The sequence below is a fragment of the Macaca fascicularis genome, chromosome 10 (genome assembly GCF_037993035.2).
Source record: "Macaca fascicularis isolate 582-1 chromosome 10, T2T-MFA8v1.1".
Classification (NCBI taxonomy): Eukaryota; Metazoa; Chordata; class Mammalia; order Primates; family Cercopithecidae; genus Macaca; species Macaca fascicularis.
Genome location: NC_088384.1, coordinates 99396256 through 99421099, shown reverse-complemented (window position 1 = coordinate 99421099; position 24844 = coordinate 99396256). Strand labels below are relative to the sequence as shown.

Below are 24844 nucleotides of genomic sequence, written 5' to 3'. Positions count from 1 at the left end.
TATCAGAGTGAACAGGCAACCTACAGGATGGGCGAAAATTTTTGCAATCTCTCCATCTGACAAAGGGCTAATAGCCAGAATCTACAAGAAAGTTAAATTTACAAGAAAAAAACAACCACATCAAAAAGTGGGCGAAGGATATGAACAGACACTTCTCAAAAGAAGACATTTATGTGGCCAACAAACCTATGAAAAAATCTCATCATCACTGGTCATTAGAGAAATACAAATCAAAACCACCATGAGATACCATCTCATGCCACTTAGAATGGCGATCATTAAAAAGTCAGGAAACAGCATGCTGGAGAGGATGTGGAGAAATAGGAACGTTTTTACACTGTTAGTGGGAGTGTAAATTAGTTCAACCATTGTGGAAGACAGTGTGGCGACTCCTCAAGGATCTGGAACCAGAAATATTGTTTGACCCAGCACTCTCATTACTGGGTATATACCCAAAGGATTATAAATCATTCCACTATAAAGACACATGCACACATATGTTTGTTGTGGCACTTCACAGTAACAAAGACTTGGAACCAACCCAAATGCCTATCAGTGATAGACTGGATAAAGAAAATGTGGCACATATACACCGTGGAATATTATGTAGCCATAAAAAAGGATGAATTCAAGCAAACACCGCATGTTCTCACTTGTAAGTGGGAATTGAACAATGAGAACACATGGACACAGGGGAACATCACACTGGGGCCTGTTGGGGGTTGGGGGACTAGGAGAGGGATAGTATTAGGAGAAATACCTAATGTAGACGACAGGTTGATGGGTGCAGCAAACCACCATAGCACGTGCATACCTATGTAACCTTGCACGTTCTGCACATGTATCCCAGAACTTAAAAAGTATATGTGTGTATGTGTGTGTATATACATACACACACACATATACATAAATAGGTGACTCATGATACCTGTTAGCAGGGTCCCAATAGGGAGCCCAGACCTTAGGCAAGGCTTTCTCCCTGCCTCAACTTCCCTAATCTCTCTGGTCCCATCTGGATCCCCAGCCATGGGCAGCTAAGTTTTCTGGTTGAGTTGTGGGCCTGATGTTTCTAAGTTTTTGCTTTTTATCTCCTTCTGTTTCTATTAAAAAAAATTATGAGAGCGGTCACTAATTTGACTCTCAGCTTCTTTTCTATTTTTTCCCATAGGGAATGAAACCAGGCTATTTTTGTTCAGAAGATGGTAAAATACATTGAAAGCAGAGAGCAAAAAAGCACGAGAGAGAATGCGCCCACTGCTTCCGTTGGGATCCTCACCTCCTGTTCTTGAGTTTTCCACGGGAGGCACTTAAGTACTCGGAACAAAGCCTAAGTGGTGTGTGCATGTGTGTGTGCTCATGTGTGTGTGTGCATGCGTGTGTGTGCTGCATTTCCCTTTTATGAACCGTGGAGGAGCCTCAGGGATTAGCTGGTCCAAACCACTCACCTCATAGATGGGGAAACAGAGACTCAGAGAGGTAGGAGGCCATAAGTGGGGGAGGAGTGGCTGATGGCTAAGAGGTGAGGGTGGCCAGGTCAAGATGGTCCTTGAATGCCCAGCTTGAGACTTGGCCTCTTCTGGGGTTGGTGAAAGGCTCCTGAGAGGTTCAGGCAGGGCAGTGGTGGTCCAGACATGCTTCAGAGTGATCGTATTGTTCTGTAGATGAAGGACTGTGGGGTGTGAGGCTAGAGCTGGGCAGCCTGCAGGGAGGTGAGGAAGGATGGACTGTGTTTCGTGATGGGGGTGGTCATGGAGGGAGAGGAGCTACTGGCTTGGGAGAGAGGCAGAGCCAAGGCGGGGCTTTTGCCCAGATTGGGAGATGTGCGCCTTTGCGGATGGGCATGAAGGAATCTTGGAGAGGGAAAGACTGAAGATAGGAAACGATCGCCCAGACAGAGCAAGATCTTGGAGGTGGGGGCCCGGGGCCAGGTAAGAGAGTAGGGGAGGACAGAGGGGGCAGGGGGTGGCCTTGACAGCTGGGGAATCCAGCCTGCAGGTTTGTGCCCAGCCACAGAGACTGACCTGTGATGCTTCTGCTCTCAGCTGAGGTTCTGGTGTCAGGAGTCCCTGGCCCTAGAGGGCATTTGTTACTGAGAGGACAAGCCAGATGGATGAGCACTAGACCTTAGGGTCCCCACTGTCCCCTGCATTCCATGCCCTCATGACTCTTGGCAGGAAGTGGCATCCAGGTGGTGCCAGCTACTGTTTAATGATGGTTTATGTGACAAAGTAGAGAAGTTCATGACTGTCAGACACGGTGGCTCACGCCTGTAATCCCAGCACTTTGGGAGGCCAAGGTGGGTGGATCACCTGAGGTTGGGAGTTCAATACCAGCCTGACTAACATGGAGAAACCCCATCTCTACTAAAAAAATACAAAATTAGCCAGTGTGGTGGTGCATGCTTGTAATCCTAGCTACTTGGGAGGCTGAGGCAGGAGAATTGCTTGAACCTGGGAGGTGGAGGTTGCGGTGACCCGAGAATCACCACAATGAAAAATTGCCCACTGGACATCTGGACATCCCCTATCTGTGTCCCTGCCTTTATTTCTTGGGGCAGGTTTCTTCATAATATCAAACAGCACTCTACCCATATTTATTTCAGCTCCTTTCCGATTTCTGACAATTAGTTTCTTGGCCATTAAGCTGGACAGAAGCAGGAATACTGTAATGTGCTTATTTATATCTCATTGGTTACATAAGTTCCCTTGTAAGTAAGTTCTTTGATCCCTGGAAGTGTCAGTGCAGAAGATTAAATTGACTCATCTATTTTTTTTAGTCCTTCGTCCTGAAGGTCAGCCTTGAAGCAAATTGCATTTTGGTCATTACTGAGCTAAGGGCCTTTTCACCATTCGCCTCATTCTTGAGGATGAAGACCTTAGGCTCATAGAGTTACTGTACTGGAGTCAATTTGGGAGAAGAAATCGGGGCAGTGTGGGGAGGGCCTCCCAGGCTGAGTGGGAGCATGGGTAAAGGCATGGAGGTTCCCTATAGCCTGGCTCCTTAGGAGAGCTGGGTCCTTTAGCCAAGGGCTGAGACGTGGTAGGGGTGAGGGTGATGGGTGTCAGTCACAGGAGGATTTTAAGACAGAGATGGCATGCTTAGGCTTTATCCAAGGAAGACCATTTTGGCTGCACAGTGGAGAGTGCATGGAGTGAGGAGGGCGGGGAGGCAAGGGTCCACTTGAGAGCGACCAGTCTCTGCAACCCCCTAAGGGAGCTTCGTAAGATCGGCTTCATAATTTCAGAGCCCAGTGCAAAATGAAAAGGTGGAACATCTTGTTAAAAAAAATAAGTGTAATGAAATAGGACTCAGCCACATTAAGGAATGAAGTACTGATGCATGCCACCATGTGGATGAACCTCTAAAACATGATGCTAAGTGAAAGAAGCCACACCACAGGCCACATATTGTATGAGTCCATTTATGTGAAATATCTAGAATAGGCAAACATATAGAGACGGAAAGCAGGTTAGTGGTTGTCAGGGCATGGGGGCAAAGGGCTATGATTGCTTCCTGGGTACAGGGTTTCCTTATGGGGTGATTAAAAGCTTTTGGAACTAGATGGGGTGGTAGATCCTGGATCCTGCAGCCTACCAGAGTCACAGCAGGAATTCCACAGTGTATTCAATTGCTGTGACCTGCAGCAATATCAGTGATGACGATTTCCAGGCTCACCTGGACGAGGGTGACTGCTTGAGCTTCCAGAATGCAGTTCTTTGCCAGCTGCATTAGAAGGGTCACCCCAGCCTTGGCCACAGAGTGAAACTGTCTGTACAAAAGAATAAAAAAAAGTAGCCAGGCATGGTGGCATAGGTCCCAAGTAGTCCTAGCAACCTGGGAGGCTGGAGGGGTGGGGAAGGGGGAGGGCGGGGGGAAGGGGGAAATACATCTTGAGCCCAGGAGTTCAAGGTTGCAGTGAGCTGTGATGGAGCCACTATACTCCAACCTGGGTGACACAGACCCTGTTTGTTAAAAAATGTCACCCCTCAGAGGCTGCTCCTACTGCTCAGACCACCAGGAGACACCCCCTAGCCTGCATTCCTGCACACCTGGACAATTCCTCACCAGCGCCCTGTATGAAGCCTGGGGGCCAGGGGCAGTCCACTTGAATCAGAACACCTTGACCCGAGGGAAATCTTAGCCCTTGAGCTAGTGTAGTCCCACAGCCTATGCTCCTGGTTATCACTGACCACTGCGCCCAGGGCACCTCCTGGAGTGATCTCTAAGAATGTGGTTCCTGGAGCCCTTTGTGCTGTGGCTGGGATTTGCTTTGGCTGCTCTGTGAGCAGGCTACCAAGTGAGGCTTCCTGAAGCCAGATTGCAAACCCCACTTTAACCCTCATCTGTTGCATGTTATTGTGCCTATCTTTGGGCTTATCTGGAACCCGCTTTCCTCATTTCCCAAGGAGCAATGACACAAATAACACAGTAGGCTAGGAGCAACTAAGGTGGAAAAGAAGAGATGGTAACATCTGCTGGGTTGTCTGTGCCAGACACGTTACTAGTGGTTTATTATCTACGTTAATTCTTATATCAGCCCTGCGAGAGTAGCGAACGGCCCCATTTGCAGCCGATTGAGATCCAGAAAGGTTAATTAATTGGCCCAAGTTTTCACAGCTAGGACTCTGCTGACTGGGAGTTGAATCCTGGTTTTATGATTTCGGAGTACCTGACTCTTTGTATCAGTTTCCTATTACTGCTCTAATAAATTATCACAAGTACCTTAAAAACACAAATGTATTCAATTTGTCTTGCAGTCCTAGAGAAGAGAAGTCCCACGTCGGTCTCACTGGGCTGAGATCAGAGTGTTGACATGGTGCAACTTTTCTGGAAGCTCTAGGGGGGACTCCATCATCTTGCCCTTTCCAGCTTCTAGAGGCTGCCTGCATTCCTTGGCTTGTGGCCAAGTTCTTCTCCTGCTGCGCCTCTCTTGTTCTCTAACTACAGTCAGGAAAGGCATCTCTGCTTATGAGGACTCACATGATTAGACTGGATGAGCCAAATAGCCCAGGGGAATGTCACCCATCTAAGAGTCCTCCACCTTAATCATTCCTACAAAGTCCCTTTTGCCTTGGAAGGTACCGTATTAATCATTCCTACAAAGTCCCTTTTGCCTTGGGGATTAGGAGGTGGACATCAACGTGTGTGTGTTAGAGGAGAGGGGACTTTCCTCTGACTACTGTGTGCTTCTAGAATGATGGATTCCTGACTCAACAGATGCAGAGCCATATTCTTCCAAAAGCCTTGGTTTCCTCACGTGGTTCAGAAGTTCTCTCACACTTTTTAGAAGAGCTATGTTTTTGCTCGTGTATGTGTGTGAAGATCTGTTAATTTATAGTAGTAGCTTGGACATTTGGGATGAATGTCATGAATTCTGTGCCAAAAATTATGTGTCATCAGGCACTCTCATTGCATTTCAGCCAGTCTGCAAAGAGAGAGATTGCTAAGTGTTATATAAGACAAGAGGACCACAAGGACAGGTTTTAAGCAGAATTATTTTGTCCAACCCTCTGATTTGGAGCATTATAGAATTTGAGAAGTGCATGAAAACGTCTCCTCTAAGCACCCCGATGATCTTTCAGCCCGACTGAAATACTGTGAGTGAAGGGAGCATACTACTTATTTTAGCAGTTTACTCCAAGGTCATATATTTCACTGCTTGGAACATTTTTATTTTCCTGCGGTTGAAACATGCCTCTCTTTGCTTTTTACCCACAGGTCCTGGTTCTGTCCTCTGGGGCACATTGGTTACCTTTCTGCAGGGAGGTGAAAACAGAGATCTTTAATCTGTATGTCTCTTTCTCTTCAAGCCAAATGTCCCTCATGATTTTGAAGGTTTTTTCGCAGTCCGTTCATCTTCCTTAGCACAATGAATTTATTCATATCCCTGTTAAAACGTGGTGACCAGGTGTCTTTTCCCCAGTTTGTGCCCCTTCCTCTTCCCTCCACCCACCCTCCCTCTCAGGGCACTGCCTCTCTCCTCCTTGAGACCTTCTTGCACAGAAGGGCTACTTCTGATTCTTGACTCCCATGACAGGACTTGTGGGTCTTCCAGGAAAATAAAACCCAGCCCTAGGGGCACGCTGAGGTTGCTGACCCTCTCTGAAGGGGAATGGGTGGGGTCTGTTTTGGACTAATTGTGTCTCTCTAACCTCCTCAAATTCATATGTTGAAGTCCCAACTCCCAGTACTTCAGAGTGTGACTGTATTTAGAGACAGGACTTTGAAAGGGGTACTAAAGACAAACTGAGGTCATAGGGGTAGACCCTAATCCAATATGAGTGGTGTCCTTCTGGAGGAGATGAGAACACAGATATGTACATGCACCCTGTGAAGATGCAGGGAGAAGATGGCCATTTTCAGGCCAAGGAGAGAGGGCTCAACAAAACCAACCCTGCCAACATTTTGATCCCACACTTCTAGCTTCTGAAATCATGAGAAAATAGTCTGGGTGCAGTGGCTCATGTCTGTAATCCCAGCACTTTGGGAAGCCGAAGCAGGCAGATCATTTGAGACCAGGAGCTTGAGACCAGCCTGGCCAACATGATGAAATCCTATCTCTACTAAAATATAAAAAGTTATCTGGGCATGGTGGTGCGTGCCTGTAGTCCCAGCTACTTGGAAGGCTGAGGCAGGAGAATTGCTTGAAACTGGGAGGCAGAAGTTGCAGTGAGCCAAGATTGTACCATTGTACCCTAGCCTGGACGAAAGAGTGAGACTCAGTCTCAAAAATAAATAAATAAATAAATAAATAAATAAATAAATAAATAAAATCATGAGAAAATAAATTTCTGTTGAAACTACCCGGTCTGGGGCAGCCCCTGCAAACTCATATCTGGTTTTAGTCATCAGAACCGCCCCAGTTGGCCTCCCCTCCTTTCCAGAGGCGTTACACCCCGGACTAGCCAAAAATAGGGAAGATTACTTCAGGAAAAAAAACCAAAATATGATTAAGTTCCCAGCAGGCCACCCACTGGATAACTTAGGGCAGAGCGTTGGCAGCATTTCTGCTTATCCAGGAAGTCAGATTCTAATTTTCTTTTCTGGTTTATGGATTCCCTCTGGACCATGGGGGCCATTCATTGTCCCTGGGTGCCCAAGTGGAGCTCTGACTCACTTCCTTATTTCTAATGGAGGGAAAGTGGATTTAATAAGGCTAGGAGGAGGAACACCCCAGTAACAACATGGATTTAGCCACACTCTAGGAAGGCCTCTAGATGCACTTGGGCAACGTGATGGTTCCCAGACAGCACTCCACATCAGCACTGGACAGCAGCTTGCAGAGCTGGATGGGGTCTGGGCTCCAGAACGCATCTGGAATGCGACAGTCAAGGAGGATTTTGGAGCATGGCACCCGGAAGTTCGTACCTCAGCAGAGTGGCCACATATCCACGTGTGCCTTCATGGAGATCATTTCTGTGAAGTGCAGGGTTTTGAAGGTCATTAGGAACTGGGTGCTTGAGCTATGTTAAAAGCAAGACAAAGTTCATCCCTTTCTGTGGGTTCAGCCCAGATGGCATCTCAAACCTGGAGTTGATTCTAGAAGTTGAGAAAGGCCAGTGCGGAAAGAAATACAGTCCTCTGATTGGCTGAGCAGGTCACTGGGCGCAACCAGACAGAAGGGCAAGAGGCAGGAGTCTGCAGGGGAGGGTCCCAGGATGGATGGACCCTTATCGTGGGCAGCTGGCTTTCTCCTGTGTTCAGCGCTATAGGCCAAAACCAGTTGTCTTGGTTACAGAGCCCATTTTCTTATAAGAGCAAAGGGTAGATGTGTTAATGTATGTTTGTTTCACACGTAGGAGAAAGGAGGAAAATGAGGGATTCAAACAGTAGGTGATGGGGACTTTTGACCCAACTGAGGCAGGGTGATTTACAGGAAGGAGGGAGGGTTGGGAACATGCAAGTAACAGAGTGTTTCTATCCCTTTCCCCTCTCAGGCTCAATCACAGCTCTAAGCCCACTGGGGCCAGCAGTGAGCACTTATGTGTTGGGTTCTGAGATTGTGTAATCTCTGGGCTGAGATCCTGTAGGTGTTGAGGTCACCTGAACTGATGATGTTGATGATGAAGCTTGTGGCTGCTGGTGTTGTAATCCTTAGGCATCATTCTGTGGCATGGTGTGAGGCCAGAAATTAAGGCCTCATATTATGTGCTGTCTTGACATTTGGTGAAATTGAGAGGTCTTAAAATAGCCTAAATGTAAGTTTCTTTTCCCACTTGCTCCTATGCATAAGGTCTGCAACCAAATAGCCCTTCTCATCGAGAGGACCGCATGTAATTCCTGCTTATCCCTGAGTAGCAGGTTTCAGTTTTGTGCCAGCCTGTGGAGTTATTCAAACAAGCCAATTACACCCTCCCATGAGAATGAGGGTTCACCCCATTCTCTTAATGCTACAAAGGCCTACCTCCCACAGACCCTGGCTTTTCCCTTTGTTCCTCAGTGCAATCCCTGTGTGGCCCTCTGTGGTTATAGTATCCTGCTTAACCCTGGCTGTGAATGTATGTGATCTATACACTACTGTCGAGTGTATCGACAGTGTACAGTAGTGTACACTGTTGGATGTTGTGCACTTGGCTATCTGCATAACCCTAGGGTGGGAATCCCTCTCTCAACATTGAGGTGAGAGGAGGTGATTAAAACAGATGTTCTTCCTAGCCCTGCCTAACAGCTGTCATTTTAGGCTCTGTGGAGAGTGGAGCTGCTGTTCTCAGTTTAATTCAGTTAAGCCTTTTGAGTTGCTCAGACCAAGTTTCCACTGGGCTGGCCAGGAGGGCGACACTCAGGATCAAGCCTTGGGTGTCTTCATACTCTAACGTCTGAGGTCATTCTTTGCTACTTCTTTTGATCCAGGGTAGCAGGTATAGTGCCTCATGAGTCCTGCTGCACCTCATAAGACCTATTCTCTTCTTCTTGGAGGCACTGATAAAATGAGACCTCTGATAGCTGTCTTGGTTTGCCAGCATTCCCACGGTTCAGGTGCTTCCTTTCTTGATGATGAATGAATAAGTGAATGAATGAATGATTCTGTATAATAAGAAAGGCCAGGCACAGTGGCTTACGCCTGTCATCCAAGCACTTTGGGAGGCTGAGATCACTTTGGGATCACCTGAGGCCAGGAGTTTGAGGCCAGCCTGGCTGACATGGCAAAACCCTGTCTCTACTAAAAAAAAAAAAAAAAAAAAAAAAAAAATTAGCTGGATATGGTAGCTAATCTGTAATACCAGCTACTTGGGAGGCTGAGGCATGAGAACCGCTTGGACCCAGGAGGTGGAGGTTGCAGTGAGCTGCGATTGCACCACTCACTCTAGCCTGGGTGACAGAGCAAGACTTGGTCTCAAAAAAATTAAAAAAAAAAGATTCTGTATAATAATGAAGTTTGGCTTGATGTTCCCTAGGGGTGTGTATTAGTTAGGGTAAAAGGCACAGCTGCTATAACAAAAGACTCCCAAATACCATAGCTTAAAGAACAAAGAAGTCAATTGTCTCCCACATAATAGTCAGAGGTGGAATGCTCCAGGTCAGCAGGTAGTTCTGCTCCACATGGATGCTCAGGATCCCAGTCTTATTAATGACTCTGCCATGTTTATGTGGCTTCCAAGGTCACTTGTATTAGTGCCATCCTGTCAGTAGAAGGAGAAAAATGTGCAAATTCAGGGCCGTAAGGACCATACATGTCTTTGTAAACAAGTGAGACAGAAATGGCATGCGTTGTGTCCACTCATACCCCATCCCTGGCCTGCAGAGAAGCTGGGACTGCAGTTCCTGGCAAAACAGCCATGTCTCAATCACAGCTACTATGGGGTAAGAGGAGTTGGACTTGGGTGGACAGCTAGCCGTTTCCGCCAGTAGGAGCAACTTGATGGGGATAAAGGGACATAGGGCTGGGACTCAGAGGATATCAGTTCAAGTCCTGGCTTCCCCTCTTGCTACCTATGTGTTCTCGGGCAAGCTCCTCCCCTCTGAGCTGTACTGTCTCTATCTTGATTCCAATGCCATCTGTGGAATCGAGACGACAGCCCCGCATACCTCACTGAGTTGTTTCAAGGATCAAAATGACATGCCATGTAAGCTCAACTTTGCTGGCATGCATAACATATGCTGATGTCCTTGGCCTCTTCTGGCTTTATCATTCTGTGCCCTGTGGGCAGAGGATTCTCTGCCTCGATATCCCGGTTGCCTGTGAGGCTCATCTTCACAAATCAGCTGTTTATTAGGGGCCAGTGAGTCAATGGGGATTGGCGTGGGCAGTAACCCCAAGTGCTCAGCAACTCCTTTTCTACGGCCAGCAGATCACTCTGGGGTGCTTGCCTCCACTTGCAGCTTTAGGAGCTACGTTCCTTTTCTGCTGAGAAAATTGAAAGCATTCAGAAAGAAAGATGTGAACATACGTAGTGGAGGAATAAAAGGAGTCAGACAGACAAGCATTAGAGCTGGGGTTTTCAATCTTGGGTTCACTGGCCTTTGTAGAGGCCTATGTATGGACTTTGGGGTGGTGATCCCCTTGAAAGAGCAATGCAAAATTTTGTGAGAATGGTACACGTGGCCTAAAAAAATTTCCTTCAGGGGAGAAGTTCCCTGAAGTTACCAGAATCTCTAAGGAGTCCTTGGCTCAGGAGGGCTAAGAAGCCTGTGAATGGATAGACCATCTCAACCAGCACCCCGTAAAAAGGACAGTGACCAACTGGTATGTGTTTAGAGAAGACACTCCAGAAGCTGAGGGAACAGAAAGCAACTTTTATGAGAAGGACTTGCAGAGAGAAATTGTGCCATTCACTTTGGATGGGAGAGGCTGGGACATAAGGGCAGGACATAGACATGGCCATCAGATTTGTGTAGGGCAGGGTAGCAGGGCCATGGGTGCTCTGCCCACATCCGTCCGCACTCTTCATTCCTGAACATGCTGATGGTTTCCTATGACAAGTTCTTGCAACTCTGGCTGAGAGCTTTCTCTGGCTGCAGAACCCCACTGGTGCATGGGCCAGATTGAAATACTAAGGATTTTATACCCCTGAGAGCAGTACTTAACCAATGAGGGATATAAATGGGCGTGTAAAACCTCAGCTTCCTCATGCCTTGGGTGGGATAACTCTAAGGTACGGTCTATGTCAGCACTGAACAATAGAAATATGTGAGCCATAAGTGTGAGTCATACATGCTTTTAAATTAAAGTAAAAAGAAACAGCCGGGCGCAGTGGCTCATGCCTGTAATCCCAGCAATTTAAGAGGCCGAGGCAGGTGGATCACTTTAGGTCAGGAGTTCAAGTCCAGCCTGGCCAACATGGTGAAACTCCATCTCAAATAAAAATACAAAAATTAGCCAGGCGTGGTGGTGGGTGCCTGTAATCCCAACTACTTGGGAGGCTGAGGCACAAGAATTGCTTGAACCTGGGGGGCAGAGGTTGCAGTGAGCTGAGATCACGCCGCTGCACTCTAGCCTGGCGATAGAGAGAGACTCAGTATAAAAAAAAAAAGAAAAGAAAAAGAAAAACAAATGAAAGTAATTTTAGCACTATATTTAACCCAATATATTAAAAATAGTCCTTTCATAATCATATATAATATAAAAATCATTACTGAGATATCTTACACTTTTTAAAAATAGCAAGTCCTCAAAATCTGGTGTGTATTTTGCACTTAGTCTACATCTCAATTTGGATGAGCCACATTTCAAACACCCAGTAGCCCCATGTGGCTGGTGGTTGCTGAGTTGGCTAGTAGAATTCTACATCATCTCCCAGAGGTTTCCCAGAAGGATTGAGCTACAATTGCCTACAGTGGTAACCTTTTCATTAACATACCCCATGTTGGCTTCTATTGCTAACCTGTCTTAGTTCCTCCTCCTCAACAGGGGTTCCTAAAAGCACCTCCAAAATAAATGTCTACTTTTGGGCATCTCTTCCTGAGATAGGCAGTCATGAGAACAGAGGTGCTCCAGAGAGCAGTACTAGAACCCACAGATAAAAGTACCAGGAGAGAGAGAGTGGGACATCACTGCAGCTATTGATTAATTAGTTCATTCGTTCAAAAATATGTGTTGAGCTCTTGCTGTGTGCCATGCAGTATGTTGGGCATTGTGCAAAAGGGGAGTGGGTACAAAAGTCCCCATCGCAAGGCTTGTCTAGGCAGATGCAGAACGACTGCTTGGTAGGACAGCTCCGCAGGACTTCATGAATTAGACTAGGATTTTGATCACGTGCTGTTTGGCATCCTTTCCAGCCCATCAACACTGCCTTTCATGATTCATCTGAGCCTTGGGGAAGCTTCTCACGTTGTTAATTGCCTGTATCCCATGGCACGCTGCTCCCTAAAGCTGCAAATCAAGGTTTTTGTGACATTTCTTCTCTAGCAGTGACTTGTGATTAGGTTGTTGTTCCTAAAAAAGGTCCATCCCTCATCATCTTTGCAATTTCCCCTTGATTTTCTTGTTTGGCAAATTGCAGTTCTCCAGATAAAGACTGGTTTGGAGTCTACTCACTTTCCCCCTTCATTACTCAGCCGGAAAACACACCTAAAACTCCTGTTGCTGGGACTTCAGAGACCATCTGGTTCAATGCCTTCATTTCAGAGATGGAGAAACTTAGGGCCAGGAAGGGGAAATTGCTTGCCCAAAGTCACATGGTAAAATAATGGTACTGCTAAGATGAAAAGAAAGTGCCTGGGGTCTCTATCCCCAGTCATCTCTATCCCCATCTCTTGGCCTCAACCTGTCCTGGCCCATGGGGCTGGCCCAGCACAGGCCAATGTTGTGAGTATACACACATCACTGGATGGGATGTGGAACCTGCTCCAGGAAGGAAATGTTTCTTCTCGTGATGGGAGAGAATGTTCTTGGTCCTGAATTGTCCTGAGGCTTTTGGAGGTGGCCACACAGTGGTTAGGGTGAGTCAGAATATCACCTTCTCTCCTGACTCTAGCTGGGTCTCCTGGCTGCTCAGAGTATCAATTTACACTTCTTCAAAGTGGGAATGGTGACCATAATCACCATGTTGCCTCAGTTTGCTTTGGTGATAAGGACAAATAAATCCTGTCTCAGCCCACAAGGTTGGGTCTCTGTTGAACTTGACCGCCTCTCATTCCAAGCTGTGCATTGGTTTCCGTACCCAAGCCTCTCCGACTTTTTCTCAGTCCTTCAAACATGCTGTGCTTTTCCTGCCACTGGGCCTTTGTCTATATTGTTTCATCTGCCAACAACACTCTGCACCACCTTCTCTCTCTGTCTCTCTCTCTCTCTCTTTCTTTTTTTTTTTTTTTGAGGTGAGGGTCTTACTATGTTGCACAGGCTGGACTTGAACTCCTGGGCTCAAGCAATTCTTCTGTCACAGCCTCCTGTATGGCTGGGATGACAGGTGCACACATGTGGCTGTCTTCTCTTTAACTGCTCATCTACTTACTTCTTGCTCATCCTTCAGATCTTAGCTCAAGAGTGACTTCCTCAGAGAGGTCTTCCTGGACTGCTCGGATGAGTTAAGGCTCCCTGTCATATTATATCACCGCACATCTCTCTTTAGAGCATCTGTTGCAGTATTTAGTGACACCTCATTGGTGCGATTAGGTGATTTTTGTCTGCCTCATACCTGAGACAGTAAGCTCCATGAGGATAGAATGACTGTTGTATTCCTGGCACTAAGCACAAGACCTAGGAGATAGTAGCTGCACAATAAATATTTTCTGAGGTTTGAATGTTGAAAGCCTTTTTGCAAAACAATTGTTCCCCTAATCCTTCCAGTCACCTAGTAATAGAAGTATTATTATTACACCTTGCGGCAGAGATGGTATTACTAACCAGATATTCCATATGTGGTCTCATGCTTCTTGGCTCCCTGTTTGTTCTTGCAAACAGCATGCAATTTCTTTTCTTTCCTTTTCTTTTTTCTTTTCTTTTCTTTTCTTTCTTCTTTCTTTCTTTCATTAGAGGTAGGCAGCACCAAGTGCCTACTTCTGGCTAATAAAATCTGAGTAGGGCTCATGCATGTCACTTCTCAGATAGTCAGGATTCCAGTCTAATGCAGTTCTTCCCTTGCCATGTGAATATGGAAGCCTTACATTCCAGGTGTTGCAGCTACAAGGTAGAGGAGACTCTGGTTGCCCATATGACTCTGTAGAGCACTGCCTTTCACAGGCTCACTTTGGTTATTTATCATGAGCAATAAATCAATACTTGCAGTATAAAGGCATCGATTTTTGAGCTTGTTTGTTACATAGCAAGCACTTAGTTTATCCTGACTGATACACTCCCAAGAAAACTGAGCCCCAGAGAGAAGAAGTGGTACACTGAAAGTCACATGGAGTTAGGGTCAGAACTGGGATTCTGCTTCTGTTGGTCTCAGGTGGTGGTGAGGACAATGGTAACAATTCATTGAAAACTATAAACTGCTGTGTGAAAGATAAGATTTTCAAGGCGTTCTTCCAAAGGTGTCTGGTCGAGGGGCTCCATGCTCCACACTTTGTTGGATGGGGAGCAGTAGTGGAAATGAGGCTGTAGAGAGGCTACCATGGACCTGCTGGTCTGGAGGAGCTTGTATTGCCCTCCAAGTCTGAGCTTCTTGCCTCATAAGGACCACAGGGGTAACTGGTGGCTATGGCCAGCTCTTCTGCCAGTGTTGGCCTGTTTCTCCTGCAATGGAATTGTTCTGTCGTGAATACCACAGAATCTGATTTTTTGGGGGTCAGCTAGTCCAACTCTCTATTGGACGTTATGTCCCCTGGACCACATACCAGGCCAGTGGTCATTCAGGCTTTGTGGAAAACACATTCTGCACTTCCAAATCAGACTGGAGGTGAGTCAGCTACCTAAACTAGACCTCAGACTTCCAGCCTCTGCCTCTTCTGCATCTCCAACTCATGCCCAGCTCTCAGAGCAGACAGACTGGCCCACCAAAGGCTTCTTAAAAGAAGTGAAGTGTGGCCGGGCATGGTGGCTCACGCCTGTAATCCCAGCACTTTGGGAGGCTAAGGAGGATGGATCACAAGGTCAGGAGATCGAGACCAGCCTGGCCAGCATGGTGAAACCCTGTCTTTATTAAAAATACAAAAAATTAGCCAGGCATGGTGGCGTGCATCTGTATTCCCAGCTACTTAGGAGGCTAAGGTAGAAGAATTGCTTGAACCCAGCAGGCAGAGGTTGCAGTGAACTGAGATCGCACCATTGCACTCCAACCTGGGTGACAGAGTGAGACTCTGTCTCTAAAAAAAAAAAAAAAAAAAGGGAAGTGCGTTCCAGGCAGAAGAAATATTATAGCTTGAGCAGAGGCATGGAGATTTCAGCAGGGACAAAAATCAAGAATGAGTATTTTTAACATCTTCCCTGATTCTATGGGGAAGAATTCTGGTCTACTTGGTCAGTTCCTGGGTTTACTTTTGTTATTTAGAATCCAGGTAGAAATGGAGAGAAGCACTAAGACGTGAGAAGGTTAAGTTGATCTACCCAATGAAGAACAAATATGAGAAGAGATGAAGGGGTGAGAAAGAGAAGAACCTCATGGTCCGGCATTGAGAGTGGGTGAAGGAGAGAGGGAGTTTTGGGTAAATGCCGTGTGTGGAATATTGAAAGCAGCAGTGATAGGAAAAGTTTTAAAGATGTTTGTGGCTGCATGTTCAGAATGTACTTCTCCCTTTGACATTTCTTTGAAAGATTGAGTAATATTTCAAGTATTTTGAATTACTTTTGAGTGTTGGCTCTTTCTTACAATATAACGCTGTCTGAAGCCTGGCCCACATGGTCCACATCCACATTTGGGTTATATGATGGCATTAGACTTGGGAGGAGTTAGTGTCAGGATCCTTAGGGGTGATCAGGGTAGAGAATGACGATATGTGAGGCTGTTGAGGAGGATGAGTGTCTTTGGAGCAGTGTGAGATCTACTCATGGTCCCTAGGTCACCAGGTCCTGGTGCTGTGTTCCACTGTGAGTGTAGGGAGTAATAGTAATAACAATTGCCCATATTTATTATACACTTATGTTGTGCCAAATCCCTATTAACCTCAGAGAAAGCACCAGGTTCGAGAAACTGAAGAAGAGACCCAGAGCCAGCAGTTGAGGCATGGGGTTTTATTAGGGGCTTCCTAACCGGGGAGAGAGTCCAGTGGCAGTGGGTTGGAGAGGAGACTGCCTTACATACACACATGGTGTGGTGGTGGTGGGCTGGACAAGACCTCCACCTTACATACATCCCAGTGGTGGTGGGCTGGATGACATAACCACACAGCCAATGATGGCAGGCTGGGCAAGGAAACTGCAACGGCTTGCAAACAGCATGTAGTTTATATTGCATTTTCTCTCAATCCTTATTTCTATTATCAGAAAGACAATGCTCTTTATTCTAAGGAGTTAGGGGAAAACACCTTTTTTGTGTGTGTGTACATAGTAGATGTATATATTTATGGATTACATGAGAAGTTTTGATACAGGCCTGCAATGCATAATCACATCAGGGAAAATGGGGCATCCATCCCCTCAAGCATTTATCCTTTGTGTTACAAACAATCCAATTATACTGTTTTAGTTATTTAAACATGTACAATTAAATTATTTTGGACTATAGTCACCCTATCGTGCTAGCAAATACTAGGTCTTGTTCTTTTTTTGTTTGGAGATACAGTCTCGCTGTGCCGTCCAGGCTGGAGTGAAGTGGCATGATCTCGGCTCACTGCAACCTCCACCTCCTGGGTTCAAGTATTCTTGTAGCTGGGATTACAGGCATGTGCCATCATGCCCTGCTGGTTTTTTTTCATATTTTTAGTAGAGACAGGGTCTCACCATGTTGCCCAGGCTGCTCTCCAACTCCTGGATTGAAGCAATTCACGCTCTTTGGCCTCCCAAAGTGCTGGGGTTACAGGTGTGAACCACCATGTCTGGCCTTACTCATTTTTTCCATTTTTTTTGTACTCATTAACAATTCCCACTCCCCACCCCTCCACTCTTCCACTCCCCTATCCCTCAAGTGGTTTTTATCAAAAAATCAGGCAATATATTATCATTTTCACTTAACTCTCTTCCCTTAATGACCTCTACCTGGCAAACTTCATTTATCCCCAAACTCGGGGCCTCAATCCCTGTACAGCCTGTGTTCCATAGGACAGACCGGGGGCTCAGATGTTTATCACAGTCAAAGGATGAATCTCTGGGTTGACCACTCCCGAATTTCCTAGCTTGGAACACACATTCAGGTGCATCTGCCATACAGGGTCGTCCTAATGTGTGCTTAATGTTCTCAGGTGCATTTTCCCTATAACTTGCTATGTGTATGGCAGGTTCCTAAGAGCTTTACCTATATAATCTCAATAATCCTCACAATAATGTAATGAAGTAGGTATTACCATCTTCATTTTATAGATGAAGGAGTTGAGGCAGAGAGTTTCAGTGATATGCCGAAGTTAGTTCCTTGGAATTGGTGGAGCCTGTATTTGAATTCAGGTAGTTAGTAACATAAGGATCAAAGCTATTGTTTTTAAAGAGAACAATGACTTTGAAAATCTTCATAAGATTTTTCTTATCCTTTTCTTTCTCTCCCCCCCTTCTCTCTTTTGTGAGGGATTTACCATAGCATTATGTGAATTTATTGGATTTATAATACGGTTTACAGAGGCAACAGTTTTAGTTAAAGAAAATTGGTTTCCTTTTCAAAATGTCATGATTCTCATTTTCTCTCAGCATCTTAGGCTTTTTCAAGCTCCCCTTAGCTCACAAGTCATTCAGGAGCATGCTTCACAATTAGAATGCTAGAAGCCCTCACACGCCAATTGGAGTTTTGTTATTTGTTCCAAAGGACACTTAAACCCAGGAGTTGCCTGTGACAGGAGAGGAATGAGTGAGAGCTAGAGGGGATAGAAAAAGAAGCCAGTGTGAAGCTGTTGGACATCTCCACAGATGAGGGGCTCCATTCATGCATCCATAAACCATGCACTCACCTGTTATCTACCCTTCCAAAGGTACAGACATCCTCACCCATCCCTGTATCCATCCATCCAACCATCCATCCAAATCCTTGTATACCCTTTTTCCCTTTTTTCTTTCTTCCTTCCCTCCCTCCGTTGCTCATTCCCTCCATTTTTCTTTTTCCTCTCCTTTTTTCTCTCTCCCACCCTCTCTTTCTTCCTTGTTTTCATTGATTCATTGAATGACTAAATCATTCTTTTAATAAACATATATTGAGCACACACTCTATTCCAGGCACTGTGCTAGACAGAGGCTGAGGATACAGAGATGAGTAAGTGATAGTTACTGTCTGTAAGGGGCCTCTAATCTAGCAGGGAAGACAGAAATGAGAGTGGACACATCATAGTAGGGAACTACAAGTGCTATGAGAATGCTGGGAACCAAGAAACAAGGGAAGCCCAAGGAAGGGAGGTTGAAAATGTAAAATTAGTCTCCAGCTTAGGGTTTGGGTTCTTTCCCTAGCACCTCAATGGAGTGGTGCCCATCCTATTTCTCAGGAATCAGCCTGGAATGGCTGACTTGCTACAATTTGTTAAACATCTTCTCTATGCCTAGAATTGTCCTAGAGAGTTAACAAACACCTATATCTAGTATTACCTACAACCCTAAAGAAGTGAGTTTCTCAGAAGTTAAGTATTTTTTCCTCCAAGATTACACAGAAAATGAGAAGCAAAATAGGAACATATAAAGTGGAAAGAAAGGTTGGGAACTGGCACAAGTTTTGCCTTTGATGTGGGTTAGGTTCTGGGAGAACTGACCTGGAGCAGATGGGGACCCAGGAAGTTCAGTTCAATGAGATAAGCACACGTGTCCAAAGTGTCTCAACCAGCTATTGGTGCACAGCAAACAACTCCCCAAATTCCTGGTCACATAGCTAAGGGATACTGGATATTGGGAGATATTGGTTGGGCTTTGAACTGTGGATCTGGCTGGGCTACACTTCTCAACGTGGATCTGCTCAGATCCGCTCCACATGGGTTCATCCTGGATCCCAGGCTGGAGGGGCAGTTGTTATCTGGGGCATGTTCTTCTCACGGTAGGTCACCAGAATGCAAGAGTGCACAGCCCAACTCTACAAGCACATGTCAAGCCTCTTCTTGTATGAGGTCTGCTAACATCCCATTGGACAAAGAAAGTCCTCAGGCTAAGCCTGAAGTCAAGGGTCAGGGCAAGTACACTCCATCCATCATGAGGCCAGAGCAAATCATATGAGCAAATCGAACATCTGTGAGAAGTATGTCTTTCCCAAGGAGAAGGGTAGCAAAGAGTGAGTATTCTTAAACCATCATCTGAAATATCCACAAGAGGTGGCAGCAATTCTCAGAGTCCACACAAAGGCTGAGGATGAGGCAGAAGACAGCAGGTGTCCCAGCAACAGGTGTCTGTCAGCAGTCTGGACAGGTGGCCGGCATCAGGAAAGTCAGGTTCCAGGAGCTGGGCCTAGGCCACTAGGTTTTTGAGATGTGGGTTCAGTCCTGTCCATACGGAACTGGAGTCCAGGAACAGAAAGGAATCAGTCTCCTCACATAACCTGACAGGGACTGAGGTAGAAAATGAAGAATTGGCCTTTCCCCTGCTAGATGTGCCTAGAGCTCCCACCTTGGTATCAGTTTAGCTCTCAGAGCTTGGGCCAGGGGTCAGGGCCATACTGGAGCTGCCTGCCATTGCTGATGCTTTTGGTTGAGCCTGGCTTTGGGACAGGGGCAGGGATGGGCTCATAAAGAGGTGGGCCTGTGGCCAGAAGTAGGCTGGATGGACAAGACATGTGAGTATGGAGGTCTTACATTCCAGGTGGACCACTGGAGAGAGAGCTAGGGCCAAGAGGGGTGATGCAAGAGAATGTAAGGGCCGGATCCTGAAGGACCTGGAATACCATGCTCAGGGGCGTGTACTGTCTCTAGGGGTCACTGATGCTCACTGAGGATCTGAAGCTGAGAAGAGATGTCATTGGTTGTGCTTTAGGAGCTTGCTACTCAAGGTGTGGTCCAGAGACAGTGGCATCAGCAACAACCTGTTGCTTGTTAGAACTGCAGTGTCTTGAGTCATACCCCAGGCATACTGAATCAGAACTAATGGGATCGTCAGGTGATTCCCATGTACATTTACCCCTTTCAGCCAAACTGAAAGGTAGGAGAGCACGGACCTCCCAACTACCAAGTCTGCTCAAGACTTCTGACCCCAACTGCAAGGAGGTAGGGTCCAACTATGAAGTTAGAGGAAAGAGTCCTCCTAAGACCAACCTCACTTCTGACACCAACTGTAAGTTCAGGAGGCTTCCTAAAACCACGCTAAGGTTTCAGTAATTCTCTAGAAGGACTTGCAGACCTCACTGAAAACCATTATATTCACGGATATTGTTTATTGCAGGAAAAGGATACATTAAAATCAGCCAAAGGAAGAGATGCATAGGATGGAGTCTGAAAGGGCTTCAAATGTGTAGCTTTCATTGCCCTCAGGATGCTAGTTTCTTTCTCAGCATTGAAGTGTGACAACGTGGATGGTGTACTGTGCCAACCTGGGAAGCTCACCTGCCCTTTGGTGTCCAGAGTTTTTATCATTATATAGGCATGACTGGTTGATGGCCCACAAGGGTGAACTCAATCCCTAGCACCTCCCTAGAGAGGCCCACCATGAGCCACCTTGGTAGCATAAACAAGGTGTGGTCAGAGGGGCCACCATGAATAACACAGTCCAATCACTTAGGACATTTCAAGGGTTTAGAGGTTACCCCCTAGGAGCCTGGAAAAAGGTCAGACTTCTCATTGGGAATGGCCAAGTTCTTTGCTATATAACATTAATGCTTCCTTCTTGGATGCCTCTTCCCCTTAATAAGTTCAGAACAGAATTGCATATTTTAGGCTCTCTATCTCTGATTATTGAATTTCTTCCCTCCTTCCCCTATTTCTCCCCCTCCAAAGCAGGGCTTCTAGCCTTTTTCTTCTGCATAAGCCCCCAAGCAATCATCAGTTTGGTGAGGCCTCTGAACTTCTGCTCTGTATAAAGACTTTAAAGGTATAAAAAGACATAGAATTCCAAACGAAATCAATTATATTGAAATAAAGTTATCCAAATGTTAAGAAATTTGTGATATTGTAATAAATGTGCTTTTTGTTAGCACTTTAAATAGCAAGCTAGCAGAAGGTTTAATAATTACTGTGATTTCAAAGTAGTGTTAAATGTAGATATTTAAAAATACCTGATTTATGTAGCAACTGTTAGGTGATATGAAAATATCCGTGGATTTTATTGGTGAAAGCCCCAGATTCTGCTACTGCTACTGTGGTTTGTTGTCTACATTCATAATGCAAGAAAATGCTAAATTTCAGACCATTAATGAAAAAAAGAGGTAACTTCTTTTCCTGTTCAAGTTCATAGATCACTGAATTCTATCCATAGACCTGTGTACCCCAGGTTAAGAAACCCTACTTCAAAGTCTTGAATGACATGTACTTATTTTTAATGGGACACTGAATGAAAATTTGATTTGTTTTGAGAAATTTTCGAGAAGTTTGAAAGAGTCGTTGAGATAATTGGAAGCACCCTGGAGTTGCACAAAATTTGAACCAGGACTTGATACGCTGGTGTCTGATGGATTTTGTGGATAAGTGTTAGTAGAGAGATTGATGACCTATAATCCCTTCATCTGAAAAATTTACATTATGTGATATGGCTCAAAGGTGGGCTTGGCTTTTCCAATGATCAAAAATGGCATTTTAAATTTATTCAACCCAAAAGCACTGGCCTAATGCCAGGGTGAGGATGGAAGAAAAATAAATGAAAGTTAAGAAAAGCTGAAAGAAAACCAACTGTGCACAGCCTTTGGGAAATCCATTTGCAGCCACCAAGAGTCAGCGAGTCCATCTGGAGAAAGCCAACATTTCCACACTATTCAGGACAGAAAAAAAAATGGATGAGACCCAAGAGCAAGACTAATGTTTGAAGAAACGGCATTTTCAGCATGACCTACAAAGATTTTGATTATGTTAATTACTTTCGGAATAATTTTCACTGGCACTGTAAAACCTTCCACTCACAGAAGGGTTTTCCTTCTCTGTTCTCTTTTAGGGATATGAAGGCAGACATTGACTGTTGGGTGCATGCCAGTGCTGTCAGAGTGGAGTGTTCCCTGAGAGGGCAGGGGCTGGGAATCCTTTCATATTTTTATGTAGCTCACAGGCAACAGGCTCTTGGAATGGGTCCCCTTTGGGGTCAGATCCAGTAGGGATAAAAGCCTTCTGATGGGGTTCAGAAACACTCTTACTAGAAGTTTTTGTTTTTGAGACGGAGTCTCACTCTGTCACCCAGGCTGGAGTGCGATGGCATGATTTTGGCTCACTGCCACCTCTGCCTCCCAGGTTCAAGTGATTCTCCTGGCTCAGCCTCCCGAGTAGCTGGGATTACAGGCATGCGCCACCATGCCCAGCTAATTTTTTGTATTTGTAGTTGAGATGGGGTTTCACCATGTTAGCCAGGATGATCTCGATCTCCTGACCTCATGATCCACCCACCTCAGCCTCCCAAAGTGGTGGGATTACAGGCATGAACCACCAGGCCCGGCCTTTTTTTTTTTTTTTTAAGGTGGGGTCTTGTTCTGTCACCCAGGCTGGAGTGCAGTGGTACAATCATAGCTCACTGCAGCCTCAAACTCCTGGGCTCAAGCAATCTTCTCACCTCAGCCTCCCAAGTAGCTGGGACTACAGGGGTGTGTCACTGATATGGTTTGGATCTGTGTCCCCACCCAAATCTCATGTCAAAATGTAATGAGTGTTGGAGGTGGAGCCTGGTGGGAGGTGATTGGATTATAGAAGTGGATTTCCCCTTTGGTGCTGTTCTTGTGATAGTGAGTTCTTGTGAGAGCTGGTCATTTAAAAGTGTGTGGCACCTCCCTTTCTCTCTTGCTCCTGCTCCAGCCACGTAAGAAGTGCCTGCTTTCCATTCACCTTCTGCCACGATTGTACGTTTCCTGAGGCCTCTGCAGAAGCCCAGCAGATGCCAGCATCATGCTTTCTGTACAGCCTATGGAACCGTGAATCAATTAAACCTCTTTTCTTTATAAATTGCCCAGGCTCAGGCATTTCTTTATAGCAGGGCAAGAATACGCTAATAGAGCCACCATAGCTTCTTATCAGAAGTTTGAGAACGTGAAGGTAAGAGGGAACATTCTGCCTTGCTGGACTCTGGCAGACCTGCTGCTTCAAAGTCCACCTGACTGTGGCAATTTAACATCTGTGTCACAGGAAACTTCCTGAGAACCCAAGGAATAGCAGCTAGGAGCCCTTTGGGGCATAAAGCAGACACACACTGCCCTGGTATAGGGCTGAGCCCACCACACAGAGCCCAGGCAGAGATGTTCTTGGTATTGGATGGGGCACTGAAGGGAGTGTGTTCCCCTTTGAAAGTTGGGTTATACCTTAAATACAACATGTTCAAGATGAAACTCAGAATCGCTCCCTCTTCCTTACTCTTCTCCAAGGGAGTAGTGAAGCAAGAATCTTAGCTGTGATCTTCCTCTTTAATCCCCATATCCATTCCATCAGCAAATCCTACCTATTGTCTTTGAAACCTGTCCACTTCTTTCACTCCATGTCTACTACCATCACTCTTGTCCCAGCCATCATCATCTTTCTCCAAGAGTCTAAGACTAGACGAAGGGCTTCTCATTAATTTCCATGACTCACTCTACCCCATTTAACTAATTTTCCTGTTTAGCTTTCATGAGGAAAGGAGAGAAAATGCATTTTTTGGTATCCATTATATTTCAATTCTTTAATTCATTCAATAAATATTTGTGAGTACTACATGCAACAAGCTCTGTTTTAGGTCTGGCAAACTGGGACATGTAATCTTCCTATCTCTCATGCTGTTGAGTGTTATCTTGGAACCATCTCCAATTTCAGAGTCTCTGTTCTCCGTAAGTGATAATCATTGGGATTTTTTTTAGACAGATAATCTACATCAAAGCGTAACCATTTTATTTTTCATGGGTGATAAAAATTTCAAACAGAAAGAGAAGTTTGGAAAGCAAAAAGACCAAGGACTTGCCACCCAATATGAACAGATGAGCGCATTTAATCCTATTTGCGTGAAATCTTTCTCAAAAGATAAGTCAGATGCTTCTGTTATTGCTGAAGTCCCCTTTGTGCTTCTCCTGATCCCATTCTCCCATTCTTCCAGCTGGCCACTCCCCTCAGGTTGATATATTCTTCCTGCATATGCTTTAATATCTAAATTACATATGGATGTATTTATAACCTCTCTCTTTGAATCTGTTAATTTAAAAAATTAACATAAGTGATGTCATGCTATAAATATTCTGCAACTTGCTTTATAAAATTCAAACATTATGCTTTAGAAATTAATCCATGCTGATAATATAGATCAGATATATCCATTTTAATGGCTGTATAATATTCCAGCTTATGAACACATCACAATTTGCCTCTGCATTTCTCTCTCTCTCTTTTTTTTTTTTTTTTTTTTGCTGTTGATAGATAAGTAGGTCTTGAATTTATTTTGTAAACAAGACCTGTTCTATTTATCTTTTCATTTAGGAGGCCAAAATCAGAGTCAGCTTGACTTCAAGGACTCTGTTTTCTTAGTCTCCAGGTCTCTGTGTTTCTCTGTTGAGGGCTATTTAAGTTGATACTATTTTTGATGACAGATGATGCTGTGGTAAATATTTAGATTCTTCTCTCCATGAGCACATACATGGGATATTTGTATATTTTCAATCTTTACCAGATACTGACAAATCACTGTTCAAGGAGGTTAGCTTGTGATGTGGTAGGAAAGCTCTAGAATTGAGAACCAGGAGACTTGGCTATAGTCCAGTTCTAGTACCAACTCCCAGTGTGATCTCAAGCTTTCCCTCCCTTCTCCAACTTTAAGATGAAGGTCTGGACCAGAAAA

The 24844-nt window shown here is 45.2% G+C and overlaps 1 non-coding gene across 1 annotated transcript; it reads right to left on the bottom strand.

Moving 5' to 3' along the window:
* Positions 1-24414: 24414 nt before the first annotated feature.
* Positions 24415-24541, bottom strand: LOC123567355 (small Cajal body-specific RNA 15). The gene has a single exon (XR_006690270.1).
* Positions 24542-24844: the final 303 nt, after the last annotated feature.